Source organism: Lolium perenne, chromosome 4 (genome assembly GCF_019359855.2).
Source record: "Lolium perenne isolate Kyuss_39 chromosome 4, Kyuss_2.0, whole genome shotgun sequence".
Taxonomy (NCBI): domain Eukaryota; kingdom Viridiplantae; phylum Streptophyta; class Magnoliopsida; order Poales; family Poaceae; genus Lolium; species Lolium perenne.
Genome location: NC_067247.2, coordinates 98,411,274 through 98,423,495, shown reverse-complemented (window position 1 = coordinate 98,423,495; position 12,222 = coordinate 98,411,274).

Genomic DNA, 12,222 nt, shown 5'->3' with positions numbered 1-12,222 from the left:
GGGTGCCTTTTGCCTTTGAGCAGATTGCTGACGAGCGGTGAGCTTGGATGGTGTAGTTTGCTTAAGTTCTTCCTCAATCTCATCCACATGACCCTTGCCTCTCTTCTTCGAACTACCTATGATGGAATCAACAGGATAGGAATGATAAATGAGTGCACACTAGCAAGGAAGCCAAAAACCAGAGCCTGCACAGGATATTGAGTAACAGCAGAAAAATTTGCCAGGCCGGAAGTTCCGGTGAGAACCGGCGGAAGTTCCGCCCGGGGCGGAAGTTCCGGCGTGTAGAGCCGGAACATCCGGCTGTTCGAAAACAGCAGCAGTTTCTCACCAGATCTGCGGCAATGGCTCGCTTAACCGCATTACCACAACCTCCTATGCAAGATCTAGTAAAGGAAAGGCATCTAGAGATGTTCTACCATAGCTTTGCCTAGAGTATGCCCTATAGTTCATCTAGTGAGGTCTACCCACACATAGAGACGGAGAGGGCACAAACCGGGGGGAGCCATGGAGGAGGAGAGGGAGGGGATGCCAATCCACGGAGCCGATCCGGCGGAGATCGCCGGAGGAGGGAGATCCGGCCGGAGAGGTTGCAGTCGCCACACGGGAGAGAGAGAGAGAGAGCGAAGAGATCTTGGATGGGGAAAAGTGAAGGGTGTGAACTGCCACCCCGTTCCCAATCGGTTAAGTGGAGGAATCGTAAGGGCGGAAGTTCCGCTCGTTGGAGCCGGAACTTCCGGTCCCACAGAAATCCCACCAACAGATCAGGAACAACGGACAGACGCTGGCAGACAGGATCCAGCCGGAAGTACCGGCCGAAACGACCGGAACTTCCGGTGAAGCAGCAAAAACGTGCCAAAAACTGGAATTTGACAGGGAATTGATGCACTCGGAGAGAGAAGAGAATATGGCTTAGATGAGATAGGCTTAGGACAGATGCGCCAAACTGTGAGATGGTACATGATCACTCATTTTTGCAAATAATGCAAATGAAGGCCAAAAGTGAGTGATTTCCCATAAACAAGGAGATGTCAATAAAAACCAATGAAGATCCAAATAACTCCAACTCTTCACAAAGAAGAGTGTGGTGGCCTAGGCCACCATATATGAGTGTTGTGGCATGGCACCGCGAAGATATATCTTGGGTCCAAGCCACTACTCATCATTGAAGCTCACATATCAACATATGATATAAAGAGAATGATTTCTTAATGTTGGCATTATGGGGGGAGGGATAGCTCAATAATTTAAACCGCACTCCCCCCTATTTCCATGCCCACATCTAAACCAAATAAAGTTTTGAGACGAAGGTGTGTTTGCAAGATGGTCAAGCTATACTCCTTGAATCAATGATATTTAGCTCATTCCTCAAATAAGTGAACCTTGCTTCATCAAGAGGCTTCGTGAATATGTCGGCAAGTTGATCTTTGGTAGGAACATAGATAAGCTCAATATCACCACGGGCAACATGATCCCTAATGAAATGATTCCGGATCTCAATATGCTTCGTTCTTGAATGTTGCACCGGATTATAGGCAATCTTGATGGCACTTTCATTGTCACATAATAGAGGCACTTTGTCACAAATGACACCGTATTCCTTTAAAGTTTGCCTCATCCATAACAATTGAGTGCATCCACTTGCGGCGGCAACATATTCGGCTTCGGCGGTGGAGAGAGATATGCAATTTTGCTTCTTAGAGGACCAACACACCAAGGACCTACCAAGTAATTGGCAAGCCCCGGAAGTTGATTTCCTATCATCCTTGTCACCCGCCCAATCCGCATCGGTATATCCATTGAGAATAAAACTTGAGCCTTTGGGGTACCAAATACCATATCTTGGGGTATCAACCAAATATCGAAAGATTCTTTTGAGAGCCATCATGTGGCTCTCCTTAGGAGAAGCTTGATACCTTGCACACACACCAACACTCAACACTATGTCCGGTCTAGATGCACAAAGGTAAAGCAAGGATCCAATCATGGAGCGATATACCTTTTGATCCACCTCTTTACCATTGGGATCTAGTGCAAGATGACATTTGGTGACCATAGGAGTGGCCACACCCTTCATCTCGGTCATCTTGAACCTCTTGAGCATGTCTTGGAGATATTTTGCTTGATTGATGAAGGTTCCTTCCCTCAATTGCTTGATCTCAAAACCAAGGAAGAACTTCATCTCTCCCATCATAGACATCTCAAACCTATCCGTCATAAGCTTTGAAAATTCATCATTGAAAGCTTTGTTAGTAGAGCCAAAGATAATATCATCAACATATAATTGGCAAACGAAAAGCTCCCCATTGACCCTCTTAGTAAAAAGAGTGGGATCGATTAGCCCAACATCAAACCCACGGTCTACCAACAATTCTTTAAGGTGCTCGTACCAAGCTCTAGGAGCTTGTTTGAGACCATAAAGTGCTTTATCAAGCTTGTAGACATGGTTAGGAAAGTTGAGATCCTCAAACCCCGGGGGTTGCTTAACATAAACCTCTTCATGCAAAGGAACATTAAGGAATGCACTTTTCACATCCATTTGTTGTAACTTAAAGTTATGATGTGATGCATAAGCAAGAAGGATACGGATGGACTCAAGACGAGCCACGGGAGCATAGGTTTCTCCAAAGTCAATTCCCTCAACTTGAGAGAACCCTTGAGCCACCAATCTTGCCTTGTTCCTCACAACATTTCCAAACTCATCTTGCTTGTTCTTGAAAATCCATTTAGTGCCTATAACATTGCGGCACTCCTTTGGCTTCTTTACTAAGGTCCACACTTTGTTGCGCTTGAAGTTGTTGAGTTCCTCGTGCATAGCTTCCAACCAATCCGAATCTTCAAGGGCTTCAAATACTTTCTTGGGTTCCACTAAGGAGATATAAGCATGATGATTGCTAAAGTTAGCCAATTGCCTTCTTGTGGAAACTTTTGCCCTTACATCACCAAGGACCTTGTCATGAGTGTGTCCACGAAGTTCAAGGTTCCTATCTCTTCTTGCTAGACGATGGGCCTCGATCTCCTCCTTGGTTCTTCTTGGCCTTGGAGGTGTCACTTGATCAACTTGATCATTTGGGTCCCCGTCTTGATCTTCAACTTGAGCTTCCTCAATTTCTTGAGGTTGCTCATCCTCATGTGCTTGATCTTGGACATTATCCGGTGAGAGGAGAATGTTGAAAGGATATTCATCGGATCCATCATGAATCCGTGGTTGATCTTGTCCTTGATCTTGCACACAAGAGGGAGGGTTTTGTTCTTGTTCTTGGGTTGGTGCATTATTTGCTTCAAGAGATGGGGTTTGTTGATGTTGAAAAGATGAGGGCTCCACCGTGGTAGAGCATAGTCCTTCCCGAGACGCCACACCGTGTCCCTCAATGGGGCAGAAAAATCCCACACCCATTCTTACTATGGCATCTTGAGGTATTTCATCACCTGCACATACATCAACTTGCCCCACTTGGGAGCCATCATTTTCTTCGAACCTCACACTACAAGATTCGATGATAATCCCGGAGGCTATATCATAGACTCTATAAGTGTGAGATTCGGCACCGTAACCAACAAATATACCCTCCAAAGCTTTAGGAGCAAATTTAGATAAACGAACTCCTTTGATTATGTAGAAACACTTACACCCGAACACCTTGAAGTATGAGATATTAGGCTTGTTCCCGGTGAGTATTTCATATGGAGTCTTGTTCAAGCCCTTGCGGAGATAGAGCCGGTTAGAAGAGTGACAAGCGGTGGAGATGGCTTCGGCCCAAAAGTTGTAGCGGGATTTATACTCCGCCATCATAGATCTTGCCATATCCATAAGAGTCCGGTTCTTCCTCTCCGCAACACCATTTTGTTGAGGGGTGTAAGCAGCGGAATATTGATGACGAATCCCCTCATCACTCGGTAGCAAAGTCAATGAATATTTGTTGAGTCTCATCTTTCATCTTGAGAAAGTAGACCCAAGTGTATCTTGAGTAGTCATCAACAATAACCAAGCAATGTTTCTTCGCACCAAGACTTGCGTGAGTAACGGGACCAAAGAGATCCACATGAAGGAGCTCCAAGATCCTCTTGGAAGAGATGATAGTCTTGCTTGGATGCGGAGAGTCATGCATTTTGCCTTCAACACAAGCCCTACAAACACGATCTTTGGCAAAAGACACATTTTCCATTAGTCCCACAATATGGTTCCCCTTGTGAAGACTTTGCAAAGTTCTCATGTTGACATGGGCCAAGCGGCGATGCCACAACCAACCCACATCCGCCTTTCCGAATAGGCACATCGCATTTGAAGTGGTGGTCCCCGAAAAGTCCACCACATACAAATTATGTTCGCGATACCCAACGAAAGTGACTTTCAGAGTCTTACTCCACATGAGGACCACAATATCATTATCAATAAAGACGGCAAAACCCATCTTGCCAAGGGCGGAAACGGAAAGTAAATTGTAACCAAGGGTTTTGACAAGCATGACATCCACAAGAGTAATGTTGTGTGCAACCACAACCTTGCCAAAACCCAATACCTCGGATGTAGACTTATCGCCAAAGGAGACGGTGATATTGTTTATGTTAGGCCTCAACTCCTTGACGAGGTTCTTGCCGCCGGTCATATGACTTGTACATCCACTATCAAGTACCCATTTTGAACCTCCGGCGGCATAGTCCTACATGAGATCAATTCTTAGATTTAGGTACCCATTTCACAATGGGTCCTCTTTTGTTAGCAACAAGGGTCTTTGGGACCCAAATAGACCAAGCAACATAACCATCATATGGGCCAACATATTTAGCATACACATCACCATAGTAATCTTTAAATAGAACATAGTGAGGGTTAGCATTTCCCGCATCATCATCATTAATGGTTTTGCCCTTTGGGGCTTCACCCTTAGTGATAACTTTCTTCTTCTCTAATGCGGGCTTGGCCTTTTGCTTGTTTGTCTTCTTTGCCTTGGCATTATAACCAAGGCCCTCCTTCCCATTGTTTGATCTTTGCTTACTCAAAAGATCATCCAACGAAAGTTTACTTTGGGGAGAGGAGGCCTTAGCAAGTTCATCCTTCAACCTAGCATTTTCCTCAATAACATTTGCATGATCACATGAAGGGGTAGAGGAACTAGGCACATCATATGAAGCAAGCCTAATTTGAAGTTGCTCATTTGACTTGGATAGGAGAGTGTATTCACTCTTCAAAGCTTTGTGAGCTTTGTCTAGTTCATCTAGATCCTTCACAAGTTTCTCATGATCAACACCAAATTGGGCCTTTTCCTTTTTAAGCACTTTATTCTTAGCCCTAGCAAGATCTCTAGCTTTAGTGAGCTTGTTGATTTTATCTTGAGGTTCGTCAATATTTTCTAGCCTCTCTTCAAAAGAAGCTATGGTTTCTTGACTTTCCTCAAGAGCATTTTTAAGAGCATGTATTTCAAGAGAGTCTTCTCTCTCTATTTGACATTTTTTCTCAAGAGTATCACTTAGTTGTGTTATACGAACCATGAGATTTGAAACATGCTTTTTAGTGTTACCTTGTAAGTTAAGAATGAAATCATCAAACTCTAGCATTTCTTGTTTCACTTTTAGACTAGCATGATCAACCCCTAGATCACTTGATATGTTAGGCATAGAGGGGCTAGGAGATAATACCTCGGAGGATTTAGCCATGAGACAACTTTCTTCCTCCACATGAATGACCTCATTGGGGGATTCACTTGGTGATGAAGAGTTAGTGGAGAGAGAGGCAAGAGCGGCCAATCCATTAGAGGTTGCATCTTCTTCATCATCAACATCATCATCTCCGGAGGTATATTCTTCTTGAGTTGATAGCACAATAGATGTGTCCAAGGAGGACCTTGCCATGAAGCAATGTGCATTCTTGATATGAGGATTCTCATTGGGGGACTCAAAGAGAGATGAAGAGGGAATGTTGGTAGTGGCAATGGCGGCCACTTCCTTTGAGCTTTCTTCTCCTTCATCACCACTAGAACTTTCAACTTCATCGGAAGAATATTCTTCCCTAGTCACTAGCACAACTCTTGAGGGCCTCTTGCCCTGCTTGGTCTTGTTGTTGTAGAATTTCTTGTTGGGGGCTTTTGAATATTTGCCCTTTGTGTCTTTGCTCTTGTCCTTGGGAATGAGCCTTCCATTATGAAGCTCTCTATTCTCATAGGGGCATTCGGCAATGAAGTGGCGCTTGTCATCACAATTGTAGCATGATCTTGTCTTTGGACCAAAACTAGTGAACCCAATTTTGTGGTTTCTCTTGATGTTGTCTTCCTTGGCCTTGGAGGGATCAACCCAAAAGGACTTTGCATGGAAGGCCATGTGATCATGGTAGTGGCATTCCAAATCTTCCGGATAGGACATACTCCAAGATGCCCTATACTGTTCTTGAGGGTGCACTTCTTCTACGGGGTTGACCATCAAGGCAAGATTGTTCCCTTTTGACATACCAATGGCACGATTACGAGAATCATGAGAGTTTTGCTCGAGCACCTTGAGGGCTTGCATCTCGTGCACAGCTTCTTGAGACGTGAGAGAGGAATAGCATTCTCTCCCAACAAGGGTCTTGACATCAATGGGTACAAACGGCATCATGCATTCAATGTACTTCTCCTTGATCCAAGAGTCATTGATGTGGGTGGCACCAATAAGCCGGAAGGAATCGGCAACGGTGAGAAGTCTTCCATACATGACTTGATGATCTTCATCCGGTAGTCTCATGAATCCTTCGGCTTGATTCCGAAGAGCATTATACTTGTTCCTTCTCGTGCTCTCACTTCCAATGCAACTAGCGGCCAAACCATCCCAAGCTTCCTTGGCGGTGGTGTAGTTCCGAACACGAGACAAATCCTTTGTCCCCACACTAGTTTGAATCATGTGCAAGGCGGTGTTGTTGAGTTGACTATCAACCGCTTCTCTTCTAGTCAACTTGTCGGGGTTGTAGGGCTTGAAGCCTTCCACGATGATTCTCCAAAGTTCATTGGAGGCACTGCAAACATGAGAGCGAAACTCAAATTGCCAAGTATCGAAATTATCAACGGAAAACTTAGGTGGGTCGCCTCGAATGTTCAAATGGGGATGGGGAACCGGTATATCGGGAGATAGAAAAGGTGGAGCTACTCGATTGTAGCTCTCACCTCCACTAGTTCCCCTAGGAGATGCAATGGGAGATTTGATAGTGTTTAAGTTATCACCTTCCACGGGTTTGGTAGAGGAGGGTAATGCCGAAGCACCTCTCTCTTCTAACACACCCGTGTCCTTTACCTCTACGGCGAGAGCCCTAGGAAGGACCGGAGTCAAAAGCTCGGAAATCATTTTTCTCATGCTTTCCATTTGAGCTTCCATGGAGGACCTCAACGAATTAATGTCATCCATGGTGACCATCTTAGCGGCCTCTTCCGCAGGCCCATCGTCTGGCATACTCTTAGGCGGTTAAGCCCGAAATAAGATCCGAGGCTCTGATACCAATTGAAAGGATCGTATGCCGCACCTAGAGGGGGGGTGAATAGGTGCTAACCAATTTTTAGTTCTTTTTCAATTTAGGCTTGACACAAAGGTAAATTCTCTAGATATGCAACTAAGTGAATTTCCCTATATGACAAGGTTATCAACTAAGCAAGATATAGCTATGCAATATATAGGAGATAGAATAGGATAGAGGTAACCGAGAGTGGAGCACGCGATGACACGGAGATGATTCCCGTGGTTCCCTTCCTTTTGCAAGAAGGTACGTCTACGTTTGGAGGAGTGTGGTTGCTACGAAAGCCAAACCAACAGCCACGAAGGCTTCACTCAGATCTCCTGTGAGCAACGCCACGAAGGCCTAGCCCACTTCCACTAAGGGATTTCCTCGAGGCGGAAACCGGGCCTTTACAAGGTTCTTGGGGCACACATCCACAACCGAATTGGAGGCTCCTAAATCTGTTACAACACAACAATCAACAACAATACATCAACACAAATTAACTAGGGAACCAAATAGGAACACTAGCATGAGATCCCTCAAACAAATGAGGGGGAAATGAAAAACGCTTCGGTGAGGATGTAGATCGGTGTCTTCTCCTTCGAATCTCCAAAGATCAAGAGCTTTGGTTGGGGGAGGAAGGAGATCTTGCAAATCTTGTGTTCTTGAGGTGGCTCTAATGGTGGTGAAGCTTGGCAGATATTTCTTGCAATGATTGAGCAACTTGTCCCTTTGGAGAAGAGAGCTATTTATATGATTGGAGCTCTCAGATCTGACCGTTTGAACTATTTCTCGTAACACCGGAAGTTCCGGCCAGGAGGGCCGGAAGTTCCGGCTGGCACCGGAAGTACCGGCCAGGAGCGCCGGAACTTCCGCCTGGAAGATTCTTCATCAGACGACCTTGTCAGAAAAGATAGGGGCAGAACTAGGGCGGAACTTCCGGTGACCGGAAGTTCCGGCCAAGTTCCGGAATTCCAGAAAAACCATACTGGACATACTGAGCCACAAATCGCTGACTTTCGGAACTTGTCCGGAAGTTAGGCGGAAGTTCCGCTTGACCGGAACTTCCGGCCAGCTTCACCGGAACTTCCGGCCAGAGAATAAAACCTGCAATAAGAAAGGCGCTGAGAAGCCTCTGCGGGAAGAATCTGGGCGGAAGTTCCGCTGGCTGTGGCCGGACCTTCCGCCCCTGGGCGGAAGTTCCGGCCACGGAACTTCCGCCAGATGAGAAAAACCAGCATAGCTTCATTTTTGTCTGTCCAAATCATCAGCCAAGTATATATCTTGAGATCTTGTACCTGTCTACATCAACACGCATAAAAATATAACTAGTGTTGACATCAAACACACAAAACCCAAAAGGGCGGGAAATGTTCTTTCAGCTGCTGCAAGTTCCCAATGAAAGCTTATCAGAGAGGTACTCAGGTATGCCATCGGATGTGGGAGTGAACAAGAATGGAACTTTTAAATACGTGACTGAGCGTATTTCGAAACGGATCCAAGGATGGATAGAGCAAATCCTTTCAGCGGGGGGAAAAGAAGTCCTTATCAAATCCGTGGCTCAGGCTATCCCAACATTTTCGATGTCGTGCTTCAAACTCCCGAGGGGTTTATGTAAGAATATTGACGCTCTCCTAAGGAACTTTTTGTGGGGAGGTAAACATGGCCAAAGAAAACCATGATGGGTTTCATGGGATACTATGACGATGCCAAAGTTTATGGGTGGCCTTGGTTTTAGAGATACCGAATTGTTCAATATGGCCTTGTTAGCAAAGCAAGCCTAGAGAATAATAACCGATCCAAACTCTCTTAGTGCTAGGATTTTAAAGGCAACCTATTCTCCTAGCGGACCTTATGCAAGCATGTTTGGGAACTAGGTCTAGCCAGACATGGCGTGCAGTGCTAGAAGGAAGAGATGCTATGAAACTAGGCTTGATAAAACGGATTGGTAATGGTGCTGATACTACAACTGGGCATGGGAAGCCCGTCCCGTACGGCCCGACCCAAAAATCCCGGGTCAGGCCGGGTCGGGCTTGCACTTTGTGTCGGGCTTGGGGCCTGAAATCTGAGCCCGAACGTCGGGCCGGGCTCGGGCCTTCATTTTCGTGCATTTTAGCCTGGTCGGGCCGAGCTGGGCTTTTTGCTCGTTCGGGCTGGGTTCGGGCTTAAATTATAGGCCCGACAGCCGCGTCGGGCCGAGCTCGGGCCTCACTTTTTACTGGCAGGCTTTTTTAAGCCCGGCCCGAAGCCCGGCCCGGCCAGAACTTTGCCTAGGTGTAGCCGATACTAATATTTGGCATGACAATTGGATACCTAGGACTCCAGATTGCTACCTATTGTTGCACGTAAACCAGATCACCGAAATTAGTGTCAGATTTTTTTAAAATGTATAATATATTAGGCAAGCACGCCACCTCATTAAAAACCTTCCAGTCCCTTTCGTTACCCTGGAAGGAAAAGAGTGCGTCTGGAACTTGCTGCCTGATATTGCACAGATTGCACATCGTTGGGAAACCCCAGGAGGAAGTTATGATGAGCACAGTAACAAGTTTTCCCTCAGTAAAAAACCAAGGTTTAATCGACCAGTAGGAGAAAGGAGTGACTTCTGAAGGTGTTGCTAGCTGACTTGTGGCATGGCGCACTACCGACGTCAGCAACAACGTGAAACCTGCACACAACACAACCAAAATACTTTGCCCCAACTTACAGTGAGGTTGTCAATCTTACCGGTTTTGCTGAAAACAAAGGATTAACCGTATAGTGTGAAAAGAGATGTTTGTTTGCAGTGGAATCTATAATACCTAAATAGGGGCAACCCACTAAGTGAATTCTCTTAACATGCAAGCTGTCCACGTCACATGATCTCACTTTTCCCGTCCGTTTCAGTACACGTCACGTGAACGTTACAGCCACGTCAGTTCGATTAGCTTCGTCTCCACATCAATTCACGTACACCCGACAAGCAGCCCAGTCGTTCTGTTAAAAACCTGAAAGCAGCCCATTCCCCCAGTCGTTGTGTTAAAAAACTGAAACCAGCCCATTCCCATAAGCCCACAAGCAGCCCTGTACTTCCTCTTTGCATTTAACTGTTTGTCTTCTCCACGGTAGCATAGAGTCCGCATCAATTCCCCATCTAAGACTCTAAGACAGCCATTGAAGATTTCAGTTTCCTCTCCCCAATCAACCTCCTGACGGCACCCATGCTTCCTCTTCCCACGAATCTCCGTTCGAATCGGAAACGGATGGAGGAATGCGACGAGTTCCCGCACATCCCCCTTTTAAATTCGTGCTCCACCATCCCATGTCTTCTCTATCATCATTCCCCACTGCAGACGGGGTTCTTCCAAGGAGCAAATCTACCGCTGGTGAGCAGCACCCTGATACGTCCCAAACGTATCTATAATTTCTTATGTTCCATGCTACTTTTATGATGATACTCACATGTTTTATACACATTATATGTCATTATTATGCATTTTCCGGCACTAACCTATTGACGAGATGCCGAAGAGCCAGTTGTTGTTTTCTGCTGTTTTTGGTTTCAGAAATCCTAGTAAGGAAATATTCTCGGAATTGGACGAAATCAACGCCCAGGGCCTATTTTTACACGAAGCTTCCAGAAGACCGGAGGACTTACGAAGTGGGGCCACGAGGAGCCGCCATAACAGGGTGGCGCGGCCCAGGTGCTGGCCGCGCGGCCCTAGCGTGTGGGGCCCTCGTGTGGCCCCCTGACCTACCCTTCCGCCTACTTAAAGCCTCCATCGCGAAACCCCCAGTACCGAGAGCCACGATACGGAAAATCTTACAGAGACGCCGCCGCCGCCAATCCCATCTCGGGGGATTCAGGAGATCGCCTCCGGCACCCTGCCGGAGAGGGGAATCATCTCCCGGAGGTCTCTTCATCGCCATGATCGCCTCCGGATTGATGTGTGAGTAGTTCACCCCTGGACCATGGGTCCATAGCAGTAGCTAGATGGTCGTCTTCTCCTAATTGTGCTATCATGCTCGATCTTGTGAGCTGTCTATCATAATCAAGATCGTTTCTTTGTAATCCTACATGTTGTGTTTGTTGGGATCCGATGGATATTGAATACTATGTCAAGTTGATTATCAATCTATCATATATGTTGTTTATGTTCTTGCATGCTCTCCGTTGCTAGTAGAGGCTCTGGCCAACTTGATACTTGTGACTCCAAGAGGGAGTATTTATGCTCGATAGTGGGTTCATGCCTCCATTAAATCTGGGACAGTGACAGAAAGTTCTAAGGTTGTGGATGTGCTATTGCCACTAGGGATAAAACATCGATGCTTTGTCTAAGGATATTTGTGTTGATTACATTACGCACCATACTTAATGCAATTGTCTGTTGCTTGCAACTTACACTACAAGAAAAGTTGCCATGGCCGACGAAGTTGAAGTCGCGCCGTGGTTGCTGGTGTACCATGGCCGACGATTTTTGGTCCCTCCGTGGTGCATGTCAAAACTTTTTTTATCTCGTTTTTGAGGCCACCTAGCCCGACGAAAGCGGCCAAAACGTCGCGTATGGTGGCCCGGGACGTGGTGCATCTCGAAATCTCGGGTTCGCCGGCCGAGTCAACGCAAATCCGCACCGCCGAGGGATGTAGGGCCCAGATGGCAGCCTCTCTGGCATTGTTTTTTTTCTAGATCGCGCCATCTCGTTCAACTGTCACATCCCAAAATTTTCCAAATTTTGGATTGTGAAATAAAAATAAAATTTAAGCTTGGTTGGTTGTCTTGATTTAAAATT